General features: G+C 41.6%; 1 protein-coding gene across 1 annotated transcript in view; it reads right to left on the reverse strand.

Annotated features, from left to right (window-relative positions):
* Positions 1-6,979, reverse strand: part of PHACTR1 (phosphatase and actin regulator 1) — a gene marked incomplete at its 3' end in the record, with an annotated part of 439,651 nt that extends 432,672 nt beyond the window's left edge. The window contains exon 1 of the mRNA XM_084511511.1: positions 6,327-6,979. The remainder of the gene's footprint in view (positions 1-6,326) is intronic.
* Positions 6,980-16,935: the final 9,956 nt, after the last annotated feature.

Genomic DNA, 16,935 nt, shown 5'->3' on the forward strand with positions numbered 1-16,935 from the left:
TAATTTTTGTGGCCTTCTGCTGGATCAGTTCTAATGGGTCGCTGTCCTTCCTATGCTGGAAACCCCAGATCTGAATGCAGCACTCCAGGTGGGGTCTCAGGAGAGCAGAGCAGATGGAGACAAATCACCCCCCTTGCCCTGCTGTCTACACTGCTTTTGATACAGCCCAGGATACATTAACTTTCTGGGCTGCAAGAGAGTATTGCCAGTTCACACCCAATTTTTCATCCATCAGTACACCCCCAACTCCTTCTCCGCAGGGCTGCTCTCAATCCACTCATCCCCCAGTGTGTGTCTGGGGATTGTCCCAGCCCAGGTGCAGGACCTTGCACTTGGCCTTGTTGAAACATGACAACATGCCAAGCATCAACTGCTCCCATCCTTTTCAGGGGAGATTTGCAGAGCAAACATAGCTTGGTGGGGAGGAAAGCCTCTGTACTACTAAAATAACACAGGCAGGTGCAAATCATGCTACTGCAGAACACCTGGTGATTGTCAAAACATCAGAAACTAGTTAGTGTTGGTAGTTCATTACAGAGCATCTCTGACTATTAAATCTTTAATCCTCTAGTAGCACATTTTTCTCTCCTCTCACATAAACATCATTTGGTTCCCTGGAATGAAGTAGGGCTCTTTCACAGTCAACCGCAGCTCAGAAGAGCCACTGAGAGGAAAGTAAGCACTAAGGCATCCTCTTTACTTTGTTGTTCCTCTCATTTTGACTTAACAGACATCAAATTTTTCATTACCAGCAGGCTTCAAAAGTGTCTGTGGAAAGAAGAGCCTGGGAGGCAGGGGGAATTCTCAGGGTGGGGTATGGGCTACAGGCACTATATCCCTCCCGCCTCCATTAGTGAGGCATTATGGTGGATAAAAAGAGCCTTCCCTGGGGATGTATTACTCAGTGCAACCCAGGCCTCTTCCTCATACCAACATCCAGCCAGGCTGCACAGGATTTCTGGGCTACATGGGGAGCAAGGTCAGCTTGGGCCCACTTAGGCAAGTGTTAGCTACTTCACTGGGCTACTTCAAAAAGGGAAGAGGCTGAGCCCTGTTACCACATACATCCCCACAGCAAAGCTTAGCAGTAAATTTGCACAGAAGTCTGACACGTGGATTTGCTTTGCATCCTATGCATTGCCATGCTGTCCTCCAGGCAGTCATTACAGACCTTTGAAAAATAGTTACTAATCCTCAGGACCCAACCTGGAGTCACAAGACAACATGAAGTGGTTCAAGAAGTAATCCTGTATCTGTAGCACCACTGAAGTAATTCTTCTGCTGAAGATAAGTGGTTGTTCCCAATTACTTCACAAGTATCTTCCTTAACCCTCAGCACTTTCCCAAATAGCATAGTAACACAGGTTACCCATGACAGTTCAACTGGTACAATTACAGTAAGGCATTACTTTGTCGAATTGTCAAAATGCAAGCTAATCCTGCTGTTTATGCAAATACTGTTGTAGTGCAAGGATATAATTTGATTCCTCATACTTATCACTAAAGAATATCACATAAAGCAAAGGTAAAGGCTTACCTGTCAATGAGGTAGTCTCAGCAACCTCAGAAAGACCCACTTCTGGATCCAGCCATGAACTGAGACTTGCATCCAACCATACATATCCAATTAAACCTGTCCTACTGTTCACAGTATCCCTGCCCATTTAGAACTGTTTGGGTCAGAATAGCTATTACCAGAGAAGGAAAACTGCTTATCCCAGAGAATGTACTGGGTCTTCTGTAGCAGAAAAAAGAAGTGAAAAGTGAAACAACATTCTCCATTGAAAACAAAGTCAGACCCTCTGGGTACATGCAAGGTGTCTCATAACGATCATTCTAGAAACATATAGCAACTTTAAAATATTGCTAAGTAACATCAGTATCCTCCTGTTATGGGTTTTAAGAAAAAAGTCACTAAACCTGTAAATAACACTTCCTTACTCTTGTACTCTGTCCTCCACAGTTTTTTTTCTTTTGCAGGAGGTGCCAGAAAACAACTAGAGTATTAGCACAAATTTCTAGGCCTCCTATGCTTGTGTATATTCAGTAAACACAGGTATTTGAATCTGACCAAGCCCTTGTGGTTTCTTCACACAGACTTGGATACATACATGTAAGAACAAAAGATTTCAAATATGTGTCTAATTATGTTTTGTCCTGCTCGCATGTGCAGTACTTGAAATATTCTTCACCAGATGTACAGTGCTCCCTGTCAGAGGACACAAATTGCAGGGGAGACCTGACATTTCATGAGCCAGGAAGAATAACAGTCCTTAGCCATCAGTGGTGCAGTCTAACAAATATGGGCAGGCAGAGTTTACCTACCTTTAACCTAGGAGATAGACTTGGGTTTGTTTCTGACTGGAAAGCTCAGCAGATATGTTTATCCACCCCTATACATCCCTGTGTAAAGACTGATCATACTCTGCATGGCATTAGCTGCTTCACAACAACAACAACCCAGCAATATCTCAACTATCAACCTCACAGTGCTAATGCTTGCAGAATTCAAGCTAAATGCATATACCCTGTACACTTTCCTGCCAGCAAAATTTGTGAAAAGAAGCTTGAAAGAAATAAAAGTTGGCTAGAGCAGGCTATTTAAAATCCAAATTCAAGTGAGTACTCAAAAAATATTTTGTAGTATACACCCAGATTTATGACTATAATGGTAATACCACCTAACTTTCATCAGTAGATCTCAAAAGCACTTTACAAAGAGATTAAGCATCCTTAGAGCAGCTACTTTGCAATAGGCACTTTCAGCTGCTGATAATAATTACTGAAACAGATTGAGCGATATTATTAACTAATCATCTGCCAAGCCTTTTATATCACATTGCTACCTGGAGCAAAGTGTTATACTTAATTTTGGAAAAACTGACACCTATGGATTATAAGGGCAACTGGAAGCATAAACAGTAAGTCTAATCGCATGGATTGGTTTGCATGGACTAATTTCATTTTCGCCAGTTGCATGCAGCATCTTTTCAGTCATACAGACACTATTATGTGGAACTCAGTTAAGGCCTAGGAAATGGAATTGACTTAAGGAAAAAAACACCTATGCCTTGCATCACCTCTGGAAAGATGGTCTGAATGAATCAGTCCAGTAATCACAAGTATAAATTAAACACTGAACACCTCAGAGTTGGCAGGGGAAGTAGGACTTCAGTGGATTTGCCAAACATAGAGACATGGAGATTTAGGCCTATTCACAAGATGAAGTTATTTTCTTCTAAACTGCTGCTGAATTTTGTTATGGTGCAATTTCAGTCTCTACTAGGTGGTAGATAGTGCATTAGATATGCACAGTGGGTGGTAGATGTATTTTAAGATATTGCATGAAGCAATAACATTTCCTAAACTTTCTCTTTCACCCATCACACAATGCAACAAACATGAAAACTACTCATAGACAAGGGGTGTGTAGATTTGAAAGATTGATATGCACTTGGAGACATTTTGACTAAGTAATAAATGACCAGTCTCACTGTCATGACCATACCAGGTCACACAATGTTTATAGACTTATTTTTCATTGGAAAAATTTAAAAACTAACATTATTTTTTAGAGTGCTAACTACACTTCAAGACTGAAAAAATGGATGCCTTGCCCTCACAGTGAGGTAAAGCTTAAAACATAAATGAGATTTTAAGGGCTGAGAGACTAAGAAAAAAAAGCCTTAAGAATTATAAAATACTCTGCAGCACCTAATGCTTTCAATATACCTACTACTTTTTCTTCAAAACAACTGTTTGAGAGAACAGAAATTTTAGAGGTTCCAAAAGTGAGGAGATGCCTCTATTGAGTCTCCAAAGAGTAGAATAAGGCCTTATAGGATAGGTTAACCTGAAGTTAACTCAGTTTGTTGGCAGTCAACAGCTAATTCCAACAGATATTGAAGAACCAAGAGAAGGGAAGAACTGATCATAGAATGAAATACTTGCTAGAACAAAAGGAAAAGAGCCCACAAATCACAGGATTTGTGGATGCCTCTCACAGAATGGATTTGACTGACACAGTATTTTGATTGTGAGTGTATTTTACCACAACTCTTTATTTTGAAATTACTGTAGGTACCTGAAAATGGGAACATAGGCATTTGAGACATAGGGGGAAACAGACTTTGCGACGCAGCATACTTCCCCCATTTCCTAATGTCCCATCTTCTTTCATTACCAAATACGAAAAGCGGAAAAAAATCCTGATTTTATAGCTCATGTGTCTTTCCCCTTCTTGTAGCTCACGTTCTGTCAAATCCTGCAGAACAATAGCAGTACCATTTTCACATGAGTCCATCACAATGGAATCATGCTATGCTGTATTAACCCTCATACCTCAGCCATAGATGGGGCCTTTGTGTAGGTACCAAGACAAGTCAAGCAATGACTGTCAGGTAACCTCAGTCTGCAAATAAAATGAACACTGGAATAAAGCATATCTAAACAAGAAGTTTTAAAAGTTAAAGATAGATGGTAGTTACGAGCAAACTAAATTTTAATAAGGGAATCAAAATCTCACCACAACATGCAGTAAGACAATGAGAATCTAGAAACGACCTTTGCGATGAACTGTGTGGTAGAATATAAGTGGAATTTATTTATTTTTTTTTTTAAGTTTATAATGACTGAAACAACTTTCCCTTACAATATACTTGAATCAAAGATATAAGTGATAGGAATAGAAAACAAAACAAAAAATGAAGATACCAGCATTAATTTAAATAACAGAGGAAACACCTAATGAAAGTAGGAAAGGATATAGGTTTAAGTTACACTTTCTCTGTATCTCATAGGTCCCTTGTGGCCCCCAAAGCACACAAGGCTCAAAGTTTTGTTTAGAAAAGACCTGCATTTTCATCTTTGGGGGACCCAAATAACCATATCAAATCTTTGTAACATAGCTTTGTAATATGACCATCAGCTTCAGCTTGCAGACACAGGCCTGTGGACCTGCAAGTGAAACCATGAGGACCATGCAACACGTTAGGACAAGGCTCCCAGCAGTCTCTTCCATTGCTGGAGCACCACAATAATTCCTACCTCTGCAACTCCCATGCTAGGGCACATCACCTCAGTTTCCCATTCACAGCACAGAAACAGCAACTCCACCATCTCCACCCCAGCCTACACCAACTAACACACCTTAGTTTGTGCTAGCAAACTTTCTGACCCTTCAAGGCCCATAGGGAGGGAGGCTTGCACACACCTGAAAGGCACAAAACACAGCCTCTCAGGAAAAATAGAATGGCTTGGGTTGGAAAGGACCTTAAAGATCACTTAGTTTTCTAGGCGTGCACACACACACACATACATACCCCCAAACCTCTTCAATAGACCAGGTGTGCCAAGGCCCCATCCAACCTGATCTTGAACACCTCCAGGATCAGGGCATCCATAGCTCTTCTCTGGGCAACCTCTTCCAGTACCTCACTACCCTTACAGCGAGGAATTGCTTGTAAAAACAAAGAAACAAACAGCAACACAACTCTGAGAAGCATCAGTTGCTTCCAACACATCCCACCATTGCAGCTGACTAGCCCTCTATTTCCAGGCAGCACCCACACTTATATAAAGCCTTTAATGTAATGTAACATGATGTGAGTCACCTGTGCTGGGTGCTGCTGAAGACCCACACATCGGCTACATTTGCTACTCGGTAGTCATCGTTTTGCAGCTGGAGTTAAATGGGCACTTGGTAATTAGCAACCTACCTAATGAATTTTACCTGGCTCTCTTCTAGAATAGTTTGAACAAATTGCTGTGAATTGAACAAACTGCTGTGTTTGAACAAATTGCCGTGTTTGAACAAACTGCTTGTGAACAAACAGTGTGTTTCTTCTTTGAATTTGAGGCTTATTCAGAAGTACTCATATGTACTTTAAGTGTTTGACATTTAAACAAAAATCATTTAAATCAGAAGCCTGGGACCAATGGCATGTTTTGTGTTTTCTAACAGCAGCCCAAGTCCTTCCTTCAGATTACTCTATAATCATAATAAGCTTTAATATTTAGATAACTGCCCTTCCCTTCAGAGGATTTCCATGTCTTTTCCAGAAGGACACAATTTCATTATAAACATTTTTAGAACAGTGCTCCCTGTCTGATGCAAAAAAGTACAGTGACTTGCCTTTGTGTCAGCCTGATAGCAGAGCTACAAGAACTCCTCTGATTTTCTATCTCCAATACAACATCCCAGATAAAAGTAGCATCAATAGCTTCTACTTTAAAAATTCTATATATATTTATAACATTTACTTTACTGTTTCCTATTGTCCAACAAAATCAGAATGGACTGTCCGTGGCTAATGCATGATACTTACTCACTTAGGATCCACTGACTTGGTGACCACTTCTGCCTGTGGACTTTTAGTTTCAGAGAGGTTACATACAATGCAGATGCATATAAACAACTGGTTTGGATGGAAATCACTCCTTTGCAGGATGAGTCACTGCTTTGCTAAGTGACAGTCACAGCTGGGAAGGAGTCTGTCCTTCCAACTCTGGCTTATTTCAATTGCCATGTGGTAGCTGAAAGAAGAAAAAGCCAAAACCATAGTGAAGTCCTCCTCTTCAGTGCGTATCATAGATGCCTTACTTGCAGGGCTACTTCTGCTGCTCTGGCTTCACATCTGAAGTTTCCATATGTAAAACAAATGCAGTGGAACAGTTAAACTTGATTGAAGCAGAAATTTTGTCCTCAGATCTGATCCATTGTTGGGATCACTTTAATACTCATATCAATGTTTCCATGTCATCCTTCTCCTACAATTGCTGAGGGTGACCTCAAGAGCAGAACCATCTCTGAAAATATGAGGAGGAAATGAAGGAAACTCTCTGTAAAAGAAAAATCTTCTGTGATTTCACTTTGATCTTACTACACTGTTTTGGTTTTGATTCTTTTCTCAAAGTTTGAGTATTTTCTAGCCTGTAGCAATGCTAGCAAGTGAAACATGTTAACACACCCTTCTGCTTGTTGTTGGTTACTGTATTAAGATAGACTTTAGATCAAAAAGCACATGGAAAAACAGAAGTATAATTTATAAGCTTTATTAAGGAAGAAAAGTCTTACATTAACTTAAGGAGATCTTGTAAACTTTTATCACTGCTGTTAATGATTAAAATATATAGACTAATTTTGCATCTGCTGCTGGAAGGAGTTGATAAGGCCACTTCTGAAGAGCTTCAAGGACCCTGCCAGTGTATTGTTTGGACATAATTTCCCCCCGAGAGTTTGGTTTCTCAGTAAAGACACCCAACTTGTAGCACAATGCCAGGCTGGGTCTGACTTTGCACACAAATATAGGCCAGAGAAGCAATTTTTGTTGAGAATGTTTCTTGCACCAAAAATGCTAATTTGCTGGCATAAGCTTTAAATTGGAGCTGTACAAAATCCAAAGAGAATTGCTGCAAGGCAAATAACATAAGTGGGTGCAGGGGTAAATACTGTGACTAGACATATTCAAACACAGTAGATTCCCCTCTCCTCCTCCAGGAGACAGTGGGAGAGTTTATGCTACCCTGTGACAAATTACATTCAAAGAAAGCTGTTAATGACTGCAAATATTAAATGAATTACTAAACATTGTTATAAGCTAGCTACAGCTTCTTTAAGCAAAGTCAAGCCTGAGAGCCTCTCAGTCCTTTTAGTGACATGGCTGACTTGTCACTGACCCTTGCCAGCCCACTACACCTGTCCAGTCCAACCCCAAAGGCCTCAGGGACCACTAAGATTTTTGGAGCGATGCAAGGTGCAGTGGCAATAGCCACTAGAGGGCAATCAAAACACAATTTTTCAAAATTGTTGGGTGCCCATAGCACCCAATAAAATCAATTAACTGGTATTACGTGGATAGAGTAAGTTAGAGAACACCTACACTTCTCTGTTCATGCTTGTTCAAGACTTGATGCAGGTAATAGATGTCCTGACGCTACCACAAATGCTGTTCCTATGTAATTACAGCCAGAGTTACACAACAGGAGGCTCAAATCTAATAGTAACAGGTTACTTTGTAGTATAAAATTTCAGATTTGCATCTCTCTCTCTCTCTCTTTTTTTTTTTTTTCCTTTTTTAACTCAGAGTTCCATTAGACATCAAAGTACATGGACCTCACCACCTTTAATATTACTCCTCCATATATGAGTGCAAACATGTACATCCAATTCTTGTAACTCAAATGTAGTCTCTCACAGGCCTCTTTGGTTGACAAGGTACGATTTAGCAGGCACCTGATCTCTGCTACTTTTACCCTATTGTCACTGCTACCTTCACTGTGCAGTTTGCCTTCTCAAACAAAGAGAAGTAGGTTTATTTGCTTTGCCTTCTCAATCAAAGAGAAGTAGGTTTATTTGCTTTGTTTGTTTGTTTGTTTGGATCAAAGTTTACATAATACATCACCTCCTTTCTTGTGAGCTGCAGCTGGATTATCCAACTTTATTCTCATAAAACACAAGTTTTATATAGCATAGAACAGTATCTCACCAACTCAATAGATACAAAGTTTATTACACTGCCGTTGTGAGATGAAAGATGATTCCAGCTCACAAAAGTCTGATAACACAGTTCTGCAGTTTGAAAACACGGCTCAGAACTTATTGAGGAACATATTAAAATTCCTTTGTTTAGCAGCTCAGTTATGGAAATGCAGCCACCACCAGGAGAGAGTTTAAAGTTTGAATCCATATATGGAACAACTTTGTTGTTCTGACTTGAAGGTACTTAAAGGAATGAAAAAAATAGAACTGCAGCTTGTACATAGAGGTCTGGGCATCTCTTCCTGTGGAAGTCTGTGCTTAGTCATTGTTTTCTTCCTTCAAGACCATTTTGCCTGTCAGGATAACAGTGCCCAACTCTGTAATGAAACTCAGTTAATGAACCCTGTTTGCATGTAGACTCCAGTTTGAAAAGTGAAGCTCTTTCCATTGATCCTCTCACTGCCACATTTTCTCAGGACAAACACAAATGGGACAGGATCGGCCATAGAAACTGCACACATATTTCTAAAAAAGAAAATTCTACACTGCTGCCACTTGTGCCAAAGCAAATAAAGATGTCCTGTTAAAAAGGTAGGCATTTTGCTCTCACTTATGTTGATGAGGAAGCTTGGAGGATGGAGGCCCAGACTCACGTGCTGAGTGCCAAGCGTCACTGGCTCTCTCCCAGCCTAGGCTCCAGTGGGCAGCCAAGCCCAGGCAGAAGCTGGGGTCACCACCATGCCCTGCACAAGGGGTAGCAGTAGCACTAGTGCTCTGAGCTGAGGCTCTGGATAGGTTTGCTCTTTGCGGTGAGGCTTGTTAAAGCAAGCCACAGATCATCTTCACCAGAATGGAACAGAAATCCTCCATCATTACAAGCAGCTCTTATATTTTAAACCTGATGATGACCCACAAGGATTGACATTTCCTGATGTTCAATTCTTTTCATTTTTAAGCAAGATTTTAAGCATGTTGAGAGAAGAAGAGAAGGTGGAAAACAATGTCAACTAGCTGTGAGCCTGCCTCCTGGATAACCTTGGCTCCTTTTCTCTTGTGGCTGCTTTGTTTGGGAAGTCTGGGAGAGTTGACAGCCTTGCTTGAGAAACCCATATCCCTGTGGTTAACCTTGCATCATCTGCCACCCAGAGCTGCACAGCTTTCCATGCAGCTTGTGATAGGCTCTGATACCTCAAGCAAACAAAATTGCTAAAATTACTATACATGACTTACTGAAAGTGCCCATTTCAATCTCCATTGGCAGAATTAAGTGGAACATTTTATGAGAAGAAGTCATCATTTTCTGATGGAGCTTGCTAGTTGACATCAAACTTTAAAAGAACAAACCAGCCAACCAACTGAAAAAACAAACAAACAAACAAACAAAAAAACACCATACCAAATCAAACCAACCAACCAACCAAACCAGCAACAAAGCCAAGCCAAATATTAGAACAGCAATTTTGTGAGTTGTAGCATTACTTCTGCATATCAAGCTGTATTCTCCAAAATCAAAACAGGAAGAAAGCAAGGTTTGCTATATCATGGTTGCTCTAGGGCTGTAGCTGCTGCTTTCTCTGAATCTCTCTCTGCAAAGGACCAGATACAAGAGAAAAAAAAGACCTAACACAAAGACTTCAGGTTAAAATTATCTCAATGCTTCTAGCAAATGCTTTATAATTGCAGAGGCTATGTTCTGTTTGTGACAGGGTTGGAAAAACCCCCAAATATTTGAAGTATTGTGATACACACCTTTGGGTGCTGAAAATTTGGTAGGTTATGGGGTGTTCAAGGGTATTCTGGGTGTTTTTCAGGTCTCATGTGTGATCTGTGTTTGGAATAAATCATCCTTGCACCCTCAGCTGTAATTCCAAGGGTTCCAAGGGTATGGTTAGATGGATGTATTTTCTGATCTACAGGATATACATTCTTACCCTGCCCTTCCATCTACTCCCATCTCTTTTTTGTTCACCATTTCCAAAGATTTTTCTCAGAAGCCATTGTTTCTATCTGACCTTACCAATATATGAGGTTTATAAACCATTCCCCTGAATTCAGTGGGACATCCCATATGCTCTAGGTTAGAGGTGTACGTCTCTGTATCAGTAAGCCTGTAGGAAATACCCTGTTACAGGAATACTTTAGACATGAGCATATAGCTGTTTCCACATACATGTGACATACTAACCTTACATAACTCCAGTAGTAACCCTTTTTATGGTACTCTATGCCTGGCTGAGGAACATGAAATGCTCAGCCCACCACTGAGAATACTTTCTTCTTATTCCTATGTCAGGACTGTCAGCAAGATACACCCTGCAGCCCATGCGGGATTAGCTCAAATAAATGCTGCAAATGGACAGTGGCTGTGCATTGTGCCTAGACCTCCTGCTCACAGCAAGCCATTGCTGCTGTAGCTTTTTCACCAGGAAACAGCAACAGTCTGTGGTTGATTTTTAAGTCAAAACCTGAAGGGAAGAACACGAACGCTGTTGGAGCAAATGCAGTCTATGATCAAACTCATGGATTTTAAAGCTGTAACATTACAATCAGGCTTGCATTGCAGTGGGATTTCAGCCAGTCATTTCTGCATTACTTGCCTTGTTTGCCTGAGGGTTATTATTTTTCCTGGATAGGACGGCTCTTCACTTTTCAGCTGATGAATTTTCTAGACATCGAGTGTGGCTGTTCAAAAGGCTTTGTGGAAGTTGTTAGGGTTATCTGGCCAGACCTCAGGCATAAGTTTTCCAGGAACAGCAATGTGTTTTATTTTCCTTTGTCCTTCAGGACACTGTGTGTGCTTCCATTACAGTTTTCAAGTTATTTGGCATACTTAAATTTAATATTTGGGAGGAAAAAACAGGGGAAGAAATTCCATCCCCTTGCTTGTTTTACTTGTCTCTTAGCATTTAAAATTGTGAGCTCTAATGTCCAAGGGGTAAGTCACTAAGTTCTCCAGAATTACTCTGGCAAACAACAGTTTATTTCCTGCTTCTTCAGTCCAGACCTCCCTGTCATGAAAATCTGGGAGGAGGTAGGGCAAAAGGAGATGAAGGAAGAGAGGCTACAAGGAGCTATTGCTGTGAAACAGTGGCATGATCAGTAATGCCCTATTTGATAATCCTCTCACAAACTTGCAGGTTGCCTGCTCTGTGGCCCCTAAAACCCTTTCCTTGTTGGTGTTCATGCTTTTGTGATGGGATATTTCAAGAGTTATTGTCCTGAGGGTAGGTCTGTGGCTGAGGGTAACTTTGGTCTACGCATCAAATTCTCTCCAGGAGCAAGGATGCTCCTGTGTCTACTCCAAGCTTAAGGAACAGGTCAGAGCTTGAGAGCTTGGGATTTCGGGGCTAGCATATTCTCCTTCCATGACAGAAGCCCATTTAATTGTGCCATTTTCCAGTCAGCCACAAGCTGCTCCTTTAGCAGAATGTGGCCCTCACTATCCATGAAGAACTGGTTGGTGACCTGCTACGGCACTTGGATGTGCACAAGTCGATGGGGCCAGATGGGATCCACCCAAGGGTACTGAAAGAATTGGCAGAGGAGCTGGCCAAGCCACTGTCCATCATTTATCAGCAGTCCTGGCGATCAAGGGAGGTCCCAGTTGACTGGCGGCTAGCAAATGTGACGCCCATCTACAAGAAGGGCCGGAGGGCAGATCCGGGAAACTACAGGCCTGTCAGTTTGACCTCAGTGCCAGGGAAGCTCATGGAGCAGATTCTCTTGAGAATCATCACACAGCACTTGCAGGGCCAGCAGGCGATCAGGCCCAGTCAGCACGGGTTTATGAAAGGCAGATCCTGCTTGACGAACCTGATCTCCTTCTATGACAAAGTGACGCGCTGGGTGGATGTGGTCTACCTTGACTTCAGCAAGGCTTTTGACACCGTCTCCCACAGCATTCTCCTCAAGAAACTGGCTGCTCTTGGCTTGGACTGGCGCACGCTTCGTTGGGTTAGAAACTGGCTGGATAGCCAGGCCCAAAGAGTCATGGTAAATGGAGTCAAGTCCAGTTGGAGGCCGGTCACTAGTGGCGTTCCCCAGGGCTCGGTGCTGGGGCCGGTCCTCTTTAATATCTTCATTGATGATCTGGACGAGGGCATCGTTTGCACCCTCAGTAAGTTTGCAGATGACACCAAGTTAGGTGCGTGTGTCAATCTGCTTGAGGGTAGGAAAGCTCTGCAGGAGGATCTGGATAGGCTGCACCGATGGGCTGAGGTCAACTGCATGAAGTTCAACAAGGCCAAGTGCTGGGTCCTGCACCTGGGGCGCAATAACCCCAAGCAGAGCTACAGGCTGGGAGAGGAATGGTTGGAGAGCTGCCAGGCAGAGAAGGACCTGGGAGTGATGGTGGATAGTCAGCTGAATATGAGCCAGCAGTGTGCTCAGGTGGCCAAGAAGGCCAACGGCATCCTGGCTTGTATCAGGAACAGTGTGACCAGCAGGGCTAGGGAGGTGATCGTCCCCCTGTACTCAGCTCTGGTGAGGCCACACCTCGAGTACTGTGTTCAGTTTTGGGCCCCTCACTACTAGAAGGACATGGAGGTGCTCGAGCGGGTGCAGAGAAGGGCGACGAAGCTGATGAGGGGCCTGGAGAACAAGTCCTATGAGGAGCGGCTGAGGGAGCTGGGCTTGTTCAGCCTGGAGAAGAGGAGGCTCAGGGGCGACCTTATCGCTCTCTATAGGTACCTCAAGGGAGGCTATAGCGAGGTGGGGGTTGGTCTGTTCTCCCACGTGCCTGGTGACAGGACGAGGGGGAATGGGCTTAAGTTGAGCCAGGGGAGTTTTAGGTTAGATGTTAGGAAGAACTTCTTTACTGAAAGGGTTGTGAGGCATTGGAATAGGCTGCCCAGGGAAGTGGTGGAGTCACCATCCCTGGAAGTCTTCAAAAGACGTTTAGATGTACAGCTTAGGGATATGGTTTAGCTTAGGGATATGGTTTAGCTTAGGGATATGGTTTAGTGGGGACTGCTAGCGTTAGGTCAGAGGTTGGACTCGATGATCTTGAGGTCTCTTCCAACCTAGAAATTCTGTGATTCAAGATATTAATGTCCCTCTGTGCCTCAGGTCACCATCTGTAATTGGTGGTAACAAGTACTATCTTCTGTCCTTCATTTGTCTTTGATCAAACTGTGAACTCCTTCAAGGTTAGACTGTGCTCACATTGAAGGGATCTCCTGTTGTAAGGCATAACCACCAATAACATGCCACTAGGAAGAAATACAGACAGTGCAACAAGTGAAGCTCCAGCAATTAGAGAACATTTTTTTGGGGTCATTTCCACTGACAGATGCAAATGGATACTGATGGAATCCACATTCCTTACAAGGCAGTCTGAACAGCTCACCTTTTTTTTTCTTTTCTTTTTTTTTCTTTCCCTAGGAGTTTGAAAATGTAGTGAGGGTCAGGGTGATACAGCTGATGTTTTTTTAAGTTTCTGACTTGATTCAACACAGCAAGATTACACTCCTGTGAAAAATCTGGTGTGTGTGCTTAGTCATGTCGGGAACAGCAGGACTGCATAAAGAAAAGTCTGCTCTGGGCTTCCCATAATATTACCAGTAAAAATTAACAACTGACAAAGTTTTCCTATTTTTATTTTTGGTTGTAAAGCCTAATTTAAAGATAATTGCATTGTTCTTTTGTAAACAGATTAGCTTTTACTTTCAAGAAGAGGATGTTAGTGTAGGGATTAAAATGAGGTAATGTCCTTTAATAATTTACCATAATTAAGTAAGTGAACTTTGGGCACAGCACATCTTACCATTTACATCTCTGCCCAATCCTGTTTCTTTTAGTCTGCTCTCCTAATATTTTCCCCTTTCACTTGGAATGGCAAACCAAACATGTTGTCAACTTCAGCAACAAACAGTGTGAAATTTTACTACCCCAACAGAAAAAGCTCTGGATTAATGGCACAAATAAATTTCAACTACATCCAAACCAAAAAAAAAAAAAAAACACTGCTTTTGCACAGGCCATTTAAATTCAATTTCTCTTTTATTTTATGCACCATTTTAAACTTTAGATAGCATTACTGAATCTTGGATTATTCTGATTATTCCAATAACAACTTCAGTAGCTTCTCCAAGATAAAATGCACGCAATCTCAGGGACAAAAATTCTCTGGTCTCCGAGACAGTTTCACCGAGTCAAAACTGTCACTGAAGATAATGTTCTTTCTGGGAGAGTCTAAGAATACAAGAAAGGTTTTCAGGAGGAGGTAATATTTTTTATCAGACTGGCTGACACAGCTGGAAAAGCAAACAATTATCTGAGTGCATCCTTCTCTGAGTCTGAGTATCTGAGAAGCTGAAAGGCCACATGCAAGTTAGGAAAAAATGCTCTAATTTTAGTCTGATTATACTGTCCCCTTACACTACAAGAGAGAAAAGGTATTCCCAGCTGGTGCCTGCAAAGCACCAGATCATGCATATTTATATCTGTCTCACAGGAAGGTATTGATAGTAACTACACTGAAGTTGAACTTGGGCCTACTTTGAGCAGAGGAGAGGACCTTTGAAGGTCTCTTCCAATCTCAGTTGTTCTTGGGGATCTGCAATTTTATTTTACCTCTTTCCATAAATCTTGTCTTTTTAATGAAAAAGCTCTGTCACATAAATCATAACAGCACACATGGACCAGAGCATTGGCCAGTTCCTTTTTCCCCATTTCTACAAGCCTGGGAGTAACATGGGCTATTTAGTAAGTTTTCTCTCAGACGTGTACTATTACAAAAAAGTTCCTGTCCTATTTTGGCTTTGCCAAAAGCCTCTGCTTTTTGTGAGTTGTTTTTCTGGATGATATCCTTTAGCCTCATGAAGTTCTCTATATCTGATGGGGTCAGCCATAAGTAGGAACCAGTACCACAGGTGGAACTGGACTCTGCTTCCCAGCAGGAATCAATGTTGTTGCAGGAAAGTCTGGACACAAAATGTGGTGGCAAGGTGTGTGCACGTGTAGGGCAAAGAAGAGCAGGGGTCAGGAAGCTGTAGTAAGGTGGGGGTGGGAGGGTATTTTACACACGCTTGCAAGAATGGTCATGAATGCATCCACTGAGACGTTTGACATTGAGGTCAATCTTGTCTTTCCGCTATTTGGTGGACAGCACTGCTGCAAGTTTCAAAAGGATGATCTGCAAGTGCAGCTAAAGCCAGCTTATTAGAGCACCTGCCAGTCTTTATCATTTGTCAAATAAAGCATATGGGTTTGGTCAGCAAACCTGCAGATAAAGCGTTAAAGTTTTTTTGTTGTTGTTGTTTTGTTTTGTTTTTCCTTACTTTGGGCCCCACTTCAAAGCTAATTTCTGCTTTAAAGTTCTGACTCATTCCAACAAATAAAAGAAGTTTAAATTTCCAGTAAACAGTGTTTATTAACAACAACAAAAAAAAAAAAAAAAAAAAAAAAAAGCTGTTACAACGTTAAGTATAGACGGACTTGATCATTTTTTTTTTTTTCAAAAAAGGAAGAAAACTGGTTTACTAGAAGTAACAGTAAAATCATTCTACAAATAAAAAAGAAAGTATTAATGATAATCATGCAGTAACAAGCATTCATTATCTCTTATCCTAGGAGCTTAAAATATTTTACAAGCAGCAATTATGCCTCACAGGCTCTAAAACAGGACAGCACAAGTTAAAGGACATAATTCCCATACGACTGTAACATTAGGGTGCTCTGCTTAGTGAGATGTTCTCAAGAAGTGATACTGGAGCTAATGGAGGAGAGCTGTATCTCCACTGTTAGGGTGATCACCCAGAAACGCAGTTTAGGGGAGCCCAAAGGGCTGCTATAGTACACTTAACTCACTGCTGTATTTTTTCTGGAGCTGGTATTTGGCACCACATGTGCCCTGAGCAAGTCTGTGCTCTGGAAACTCAGTTTCCTCTAGCAGGATTGAGCATCAGGGGAGAAAACGCATTTCCTGACTCCCCCTCAGCCACTTTGGACACCAGGAGCAATGCTGAGTATGATTTACCAAGCCTAGACTTGTGTGGGTAAGAAAATCCTTATCACTTAGGTGTTTGTGCAACACAAAAACATTAGAAAGAAGCATGGATACCATCTGAGGAAATTAATTAAAAAAATGCAAATTCATCTTCTCAGCAAGCTACTCATATTTTCCATTCAGCCTTAATTATGATTTGCAATGGTTACAAAAAGTACCTCTAAATATTCATCCCTTTTCAGCAGCAGTTTCTTAATCAATGTCACCGCTGATGGGACTGGAAGTTGCTTCAGATGTATTTCTGATGCTGAGATTAAGAAGTGAGTGTCTTTCTGGGATTATTGCCAAGGGCATAAATCTCAGAGCCATTTGATGAATACAAAGGTGTGAGGGAGGCCCTTGAGGAACAGACCTTATCTTGGATGATTTCAGGGAGATATCTTTGGAGAAGTAAAGAAATTACAAGCATTTGTCAAAGAAGATAGTGGTAAGAGGGAAAAGAGATCTG

The sequence above is a fragment of the Aythya ferina genome (genome assembly GCF_964211825.1).
Source record: "Aythya ferina genome assembly, chromosome: 2".
Taxonomy (NCBI): domain Eukaryota; kingdom Metazoa; phylum Chordata; class Aves; order Anseriformes; family Anatidae; genus Aythya; species Aythya ferina.